Below are 8,003 nucleotides of genomic sequence, written 5' to 3' on the forward strand. Positions count from 1 at the left end.
TCCCACAGAGGGTGAAAACGATCTCGAACGGTTTGACGCTCGATCTTCTAAATCATACATGAAATTAAGGTGCCCGTACCTAAATTGAATACTAATTTCAGCCTCTGAATTCCACGTTATACTGACGGTTCAGCGCGTTAGACTTTCGGAGGGTAATGTCACCAGTAAAATGTTTCACTTTATACACATTGGTAGCATTCTCAAACGGATTGATGTTCTACGTTGCAATTTAAACCGTAAATTAAAGCCACTATTGCCGGTACAGATCAGCGGATTTTCTACCGGAATACATGGCATATCTCACGAAATCACATGAAAGGTGAAGCTATTGCCTTATCCATGTGACTCTCAAAACAGGTGGTACATTCGCTGACGATTTGACCCTAGATCTTCCTATTGATACATACAACCAATGTGTACGTCTGCTATGGAGTCTACTTATTTATTTCCTTGAACACTAGGAAAGACACTCGCTGCAGCGGGTTAGGTTCCATTTGGGCGTGGTGTTCGTTAACAGAATTACTTTATACCAATTCGCAATGTTCTCCGACGGTTTGACTCTCAACTATAATACTCATGCCGTGAATAGAGGTGGCTGTTGCCAATACTTTTCAGTGGATTTATTCCTGGAATACGTGATTTGACTCTCGGTATCACAGGATACCTGTCGCTATTGACTTTGCTATGCGACTCTCAAAGAAGGTGATACCGTTCACAATCGGATTGAATCGCAATCTCCTTATGTAAACATGAAAATAATGTGACCGTCTGCCAAAATGTGTACTTATGAGTTCACGTGAAAACAGAGCGAGACCAGCGCTATAGCGGATTGGGTTCTCGGTAAACATGTGTCGGGGATTTTACTTGCCGTTTCTGCCACTAGGGCTTACCGACATGGCCCCCATGGGCGCGGGATTGGCATACGCCCAATCAGCGCAGTGCGTGGCCCACCCTGTCACGCACCTACCAACTTGCTCGTAGACTGCAAGCCCTGCGCGCCAATCTCGGTTTGGCCGGGACCTTTCTACAACGCTACTGTCTCTGTCAGTGCCTGAGCTGATCAGACGCAATTCAACCGTGGAGGATCTAACTGTCCGAAGGCGGGGCTCCCTGACCCGCGGTATGGGCCTACCAGTGTCCCCTCGAGGCCAACCCAAGCACCCGGCGGGGCGACGAACCGAAGCGCGCCCACCACAGGGCTCGAACCGGTTCCCGAGGTACCAGTGTATGCAGGGCCGTGCTGGTCATATCCCGCGTTAGGTCACCGTACTTCCTGTATGAGGTGCTTGCTCACCTCGGCCTTGGTTCGGCGGACTCAGGCACCGTCGGCTCTTCATACCCATACTGCAATGGGACCAGCAGGCCCACCGCAGCCGCTGCGGGGTGGGTTCTCAGTCTGTAAGGTATTGGGAAAATAGAATGTCTTTATACCAATTCGTAGGGTTCCCCGACGGTATACCTTGTTTTACACTTGGTATCACAGGATACGTGAAGCAATTGGCTTAGTTGTGCGTCTTCCGGGTAGGCATGTATGGTTCCCGAATGGTTTGATGCTCTACTCTAATATTCAAACCGAGAATTAAGGTGTAAATCTCCAATACGGTTCTGTGGATTTACACCCGGAAATCCTGGTTTGACTCTCGGAATCGCAGGATCGCGTTAAGCTATTGACTTCGCCATTCGATTCTCGCTGAAGTTAATAGCTTTATGTATCCTCTAATTCCGATCATCGACATGATCGATGAACATAACCAATTGGTACCACGTCATACTCTCTATCGATACACTCTGAGAACATAACCCGCCTTATCGAGATTATATCTTCGTAAACAGAGATACCAACAACTGTATATTTTAGTACGAGGCACCGTAAATTCATGTATGAATAAGAAGTAAGAGCCTTAAACCGTTTGTGATCGGCACAACCTTCTTTGAACCGCGAACGGCCTAGTTAATAACTTCACATATCCTATGATTCTGAACGTCAAACCATGTATTCTGGGAGTAAATGCGCTGTACCGTATTGGCAATAATCACCTCAATTCACTGTTTGAATATTAAAGCAGACCGTCAAGTCGTTGTACAACATTAACTATACCTGTAGGGTGATACATCTTGCGCAATGCCATTACCTCTGATAGACTTATCCGCTGTATCGAGAGTATAACACCGTGTTTGGAGGTACAATCTAGTTTATATATTCGTGTCTTGCAGCTTAGTTTCATTATTAATAGGAAGGTCACGAGTCATACCGTGTGAGAACGTTACCACGTTTTTTGAGAGTCGCATACCTAAGTCAAAAGCATCACCCATCTTGTTATTCCGAGAGTCAAACCAGGTATTCCTGGTGTAAATCCGCTGAACAGCGATGGAAATAGATACCTTAATTCATGGCATGAATATTAATGAACAATGTCAATTCGACGTAGAGCGATACGTATTGCTGTAGAGTCAACAACCTTCCGTAAGGCCTCACTTTCCGGGAACACCATCGGCTGCGTCGAGTGTATTAATTCGAGTTCAGAGATGCAGGATAGCATACATTTTAGTGACGGGCGCCATAATTCCATGTATGGTTTTGGAGGTCGATCGACGAACCGCTCGAGAACGTTACCACCTTCTGTGAGGTCCGAACGGCTAAGTCAATAGCTTTAACTATCCTGTGACTCTGAGAGTCAAATAATGTAATCCGGGAATAAATTCGCTGAAGAGTATTGAAAATTGATATCCTAATTAACGGTATGCATATTAAAGTAGGGAATCAAACCGTCGATGAACATTACGAATTCGTATAAAGTCATTCCCTCTACCGAAGATAATACCTTCCGAGAACCACACCAGCTGTAGCGAGTGTCCTGCTTAATGTTCGCAAAATAAATTACTAGACATTTCAGAGAACGGACACCACATGTGGCGTCCGTCCAATATTGGCAACGAGAGTCATGGCGTTCGATAACGTTACTACATGCTTTGAGACTCGAACGGCTATGTCAATAGGTCACGTATCCTGTGCTTCCGAGAGTCATAGCAGGTATGCTTGGTGTAAATCGGTTGAAGAGTATTGGCAATTAGCACCTTAATACACGGTTTAAATACTATAGCAGAACGTGAAACCGTTATAGATCGTTACGTATTGCTATAGAATCAAAATCCTTACCGACAGCCCTACCTTCTGAGAAGCTATCCCGCCACGTCGAGAGTATAACTTCGTGTTCAGAGAAAGAAATGAGTATTCCTTTCAGTGACAGGGACCATAACTTCATTATGAATTAGAAAATCTAGGATCAAACCGCTCGAGAAAGTGACCATATTCATTGAGATTTGACCTGCTAAGGTCAAAGCTATAGATTCATACATCCTGTGATTCCGAAAGTCAAACGACTTATTTCGGGAATACAAGCTGCACTATATTCGCAATAGACACCATATTTCACGGTATGAATATTAATGTAGAGCGTCAAACTTTTTGAGAGCGTTACCAATTTGTATAAGGACAATTGTTTTGGAGTTGGCGTTACCTTCCGAGGACTTGACCCGCTGCATCGGGAGCATAACTTTGTGTTCACAAAAAGAAATTAGTATTTATTGCAGTGACGGTCACATTATCTTCGTGTATTAATGAGAAGATCGAGGGTCATACCGTACGAGAACGTGACGACAATCCTTGATATTGGAATAGCTAACACAACAGTTTCTTTGAGAGTCGAACGGCCATGTCTGTAGCTCCTCCTATCCTGTGATTCCGAGGGCAAAACCAGGTATTCCAGGATTGAGTCCGCCTAACAGTGTAGCCAAGACACACCTTAACTCATGGCATGAATACTATGCTAGATAGTCAAACCTTCAGTGACCATTACAGGTTGGCAGAAAGTCGTTCTTTTTACAGAGTACCTTACCTTCCAAGAATATAAGCGGCAGCAGGGAGTGTCTTTCTTCGTGTTGAGAGTAACATGTTAGTTTTCGTTTCGCTGACGGGCATCTCAATTTCGTCTATGAGCAAGAGAATCTGAGTCAAACTGTTCGATGCGGATGCATCCTTCCTTGGGAGTCAAACCGCTAAGTCAGTACCTATACCGATCCTGTTATTCCGACAGTCAAACGAGGTATTCCGCGAGACAGTCCACACTGCAGTATAACCAATGGACACTATAATTCATGGTATGAATATTAAAGTAGAGCGGCAACGCTGTCTAGAACCATACCTATTGGTATTGTGTCAGACATTCTACCGAAGGCTTTACCATCCGCAAGCCAAACCAGTTGTATCGAGTTTTCCACTTCGTGTTCAGCGAAAGAAATGAGCCTTCATCTCAGTGACGGTCACCATATGTTCATGTATGAGTCAGAAGATTGAGGGTCAAACCGTTCCCAATCTTTACAATCTTCTTTGAGAATCGAACGGCAAAGTCAATAGCTGCAACCATCCTGTCATTCCGAGAGACAAACCAGGAAATCCGGGAGTAGGTCCGCTGAAGAGTATTGGGAATAGACACCCAAATTCACGGTATAAATATAAAATATATATATAAAATATAAGAATAAGAATACCGAGAGTCAAACAGCTCGAGGTCGTTTCCACCTTCTTTGAGAGCCCAACACCTGAGTCAGAAGCATCACCCGTCTTGTGATTCCAAGACTGAAGGATGGTATGCCTGGAGTATGTCCGCTGAACAGTACTGGCAATAGATACCTTCATTCATGGAATGAATATTACTATAGAAGGTCAATCCTTCGGAGAACATTACGAATTGTTATAGAATCATTCTCTTCACCCATTACATTACCTTCCTGGAACCTAACCCACTCCAGCTAGTGTAATGCTTAGTGCACCCGGAAACAAATTAGTACACATTTTAGCAAACGGACGGATTATTTTCATGTGTGAATAGCATAATCGAGAGTCAAGTCGTTCGAGAACGATCCCACCTTCTTTAACTGTCGAAGGGCTGCGTCAATAACTTCACCTATGCTGTTTTTCCGATAGTCAAACCAGGTATTCCGAGAGTAAGTTCGCAAAACAGATTTGGCAATAGATATCTTCGTACACGGTTTGAATATTAATGCAGACCACCAAACCGTTCCAGAGCATTGGCAGTTGGTATAAAGTCAAACACTTTACTGATAGCCTTACATCCGACGAAGATATCCCGCTGTATCGTGAGAATTGCATCGTGTTCAGAGAAAAAAATTCATCTTCATATCTGCGACGTGCACCGTAACATCATGTACGAATTAGTAGATCGAATTCCACACCGCACGAGAAAGATACCACCTTCTGTAAGAGACGAACTGCTAAGTCAATAGCTTAGCCGATTCTCCGATTCCAAGAGTCAAACCAGGTATTCCAGATGAAAATCCGCTGCACAGTATTGGTAATAGACACCTTACTGCACGGTTTGAATATTAAAGTAGAGCGCCAATCCATTCCACAGCGTCACCAATTTGTATTGAGTCATACCTTTTATCGAAAGTCTTAACTGTGGTGAAATTAACCTGCTGTATCGAGAGCATAACATCGCGTACAGTGGAAAATATTACTATGGCTTTTAGTGACGGGCACCCTTACTTCATGTACGAATCACAAGATTCGTGGACAAACCGCTCGAGAACGTTGTCGCCTTCTGTGAGAGTCGAAAGGCTAATGCAATAGATTCACATATCCGAAGATTCAGAGAGTCAAACCAGGTATTGATGGAGTAAATCCGCTATCTGTATTGCCAGCAGACACACCAATTCACGGTTTGAATAGAAAAGAAGAGCCTCAAAACGTTTGAGAGCATTGTCAATAGGAATAAAGTCAAACACTTTACAGATGGCCTCATCTACGGAGAAGCAAACTCGCTGTTTCGAGAGTATAACTACGTGATCACACGCAGAAATTGGTCTTCATTTCAGTGTCGGGCGACGTAACTTCATCTATGAATTAGAAAATCGAGGGTCAAACCGATTGAGAACGTTGTAGCCTTCTGTGAGGGAAAAACGTCTAAGTCTACAGTTTCACGTATCCCTGCGATTTCACGTGTAGAACCAGGCATTCCGGGAGTTATTCGCCTGTACAGCATTGTCATTTGGTACCTCGATTCGCGGAGTGAATACTAAAATGGAGCGCCACACCGTGTGCGAACGATACAAACTGCTATGTATTCCAACGCTTCACCGAATGCCTTACCGACGGAGAAGCTAACCGGCCATATCGAGAATATAGTTACGTGTTTAGCGAAACATATTGGTGTACAATTTAGTGAAAGCACCATACATTCATGCATGAACTAGACGATGGAGTGCCAAACTGATGGAGAACGTTGCCACCGTCTGTGAGAGTCGAACAGCTGAGTCAACAGCTTCACCTATCCTGTGATTCCTAGAGTCCAACCAGGTATACCGGGAGTGAGTCCGCTGTACAGTATTGGCATTAGATACCCAATTTCACGGTATACATACTATAGTGCAGAGTCAAACTGCTGCTGAGCGATAGTTATTGGTATAGGACGAGTAGGTAATGTTCTACAACGGTTTGGTGGCCATCTTTAATAATCAAACCACGAAATGAGGTATCTATTGGCAATTCTGTTCAGCGGATTTGCACCAGGAATACCTGAGTTGACACTCCGAATCACTGGATAGGAGAAGATATTGAATTCATTCAAGAATTTTAGGTGCCGTCACTAAATTGTGTACTGATGTGTTTCCCGAAACACGCAGCTAGACTCTCGATACGGCGGGATAGCCTCTCGGACGGGAAGTATTTCGGTAAAACGTTTGATACTACGGCAATTTGAAACGTTCTCACACGGTGTGGCGCCCTATTTTAATATTCACTCCGAAAATTAAAGTATCTATTGCCAATACTCTTCAGCCGATTTACACTCTGATTGCCTGGTTTTACTCTCGCAGGCACAGGATAGGTTGATCTATTGACGTATCCGTTCGACCATCGAAGATGGTAGGAACTTTCTCGAACTGTTTGACCCTTGTCCATCTTATTCGTAATGAAATTAAGGTTTCCGTCACCAAAATGTTTACTAATTTTTTATTTAAACCGTGCATTAAGGTGTCCATTGCCAATACCGTTTAACACGTTGAGCGCGGCGCCGATATTTCTGTGCTTTCCCTTCAGCCGGCAGCGAGCGAGCGCATCTCTAATGATGCGATCCGGGAAATGCCTGTGCGCGACATGGGCTGCGGTCGTAAAATTTGGCTACGGCACGCTTTTGAAGTCGCGTTCGACATAAGGAAAAGTTTCGCATCCTTTTTTTGAATGAGACAATGCAACAGCCAATGCAAGCGTACCTCCAACAATCTTTAAGATGGAAGGAAGTCACAGTAGTGTGTTCATTTCCGTTCATTTACGGAGACATGGGAACACAATAGACCAGACGTGGCACATTTGCTACCCACATGTACCCCTTGAACAACGCGAATCCTCCAAACCATTTCCTCCCGTCAGTGGACCAGACGTGGATCATCCGCCACCCACATGTGCCCTTGAACAGCAGACCTTCGAATCTTTGGGACGACAATTCGTTGCTTTATTGCTAGCATCCCCTTGACACGACATCCTTGAATTTCTAAACTTCCAAATTTTCTTCGAAACCGACCGAAACATTAGATACACCTGTGAAACAGTCACATCACCAATCAAGAAAAGAGACATCCACCACTCTCACAACACGTCCACTGACCACGCCCACATCGCAACCTATAAAACCCGCAACACCACACAAAATCAGCAGTTCTTGACAATTTTCATTGCCCAGACAACCGAAAACGTTCGAAAGAGAAGACAGTGATACATCAAGCGAAGTTTTTTTATCATTCAAATGTCGCTTTCATCATCAGAAGATGATGCTTCTGTAGGCCAGGTAGCGGAACTTGAGAAGAGAAGTAGGAGAAGTAGCATAGGTGCTAATAAACACTGTAACGGATGTGAATGGTTTGATCCAAAACGGAATAGGCCAAATATTGTGCCCCTTACGCGTACCTCCGGCGCCAAAACAACTATT

The sequence above is a fragment of the Lasioglossum baleicum genome, unplaced genomic scaffold, assembly GCF_051020765.1.
Source record: "Lasioglossum baleicum unplaced genomic scaffold, iyLasBale1 scaffold0104, whole genome shotgun sequence".
NCBI classification, from domain to species: domain Eukaryota; kingdom Metazoa; phylum Arthropoda; class Insecta; order Hymenoptera; family Halictidae; genus Lasioglossum; species Lasioglossum baleicum.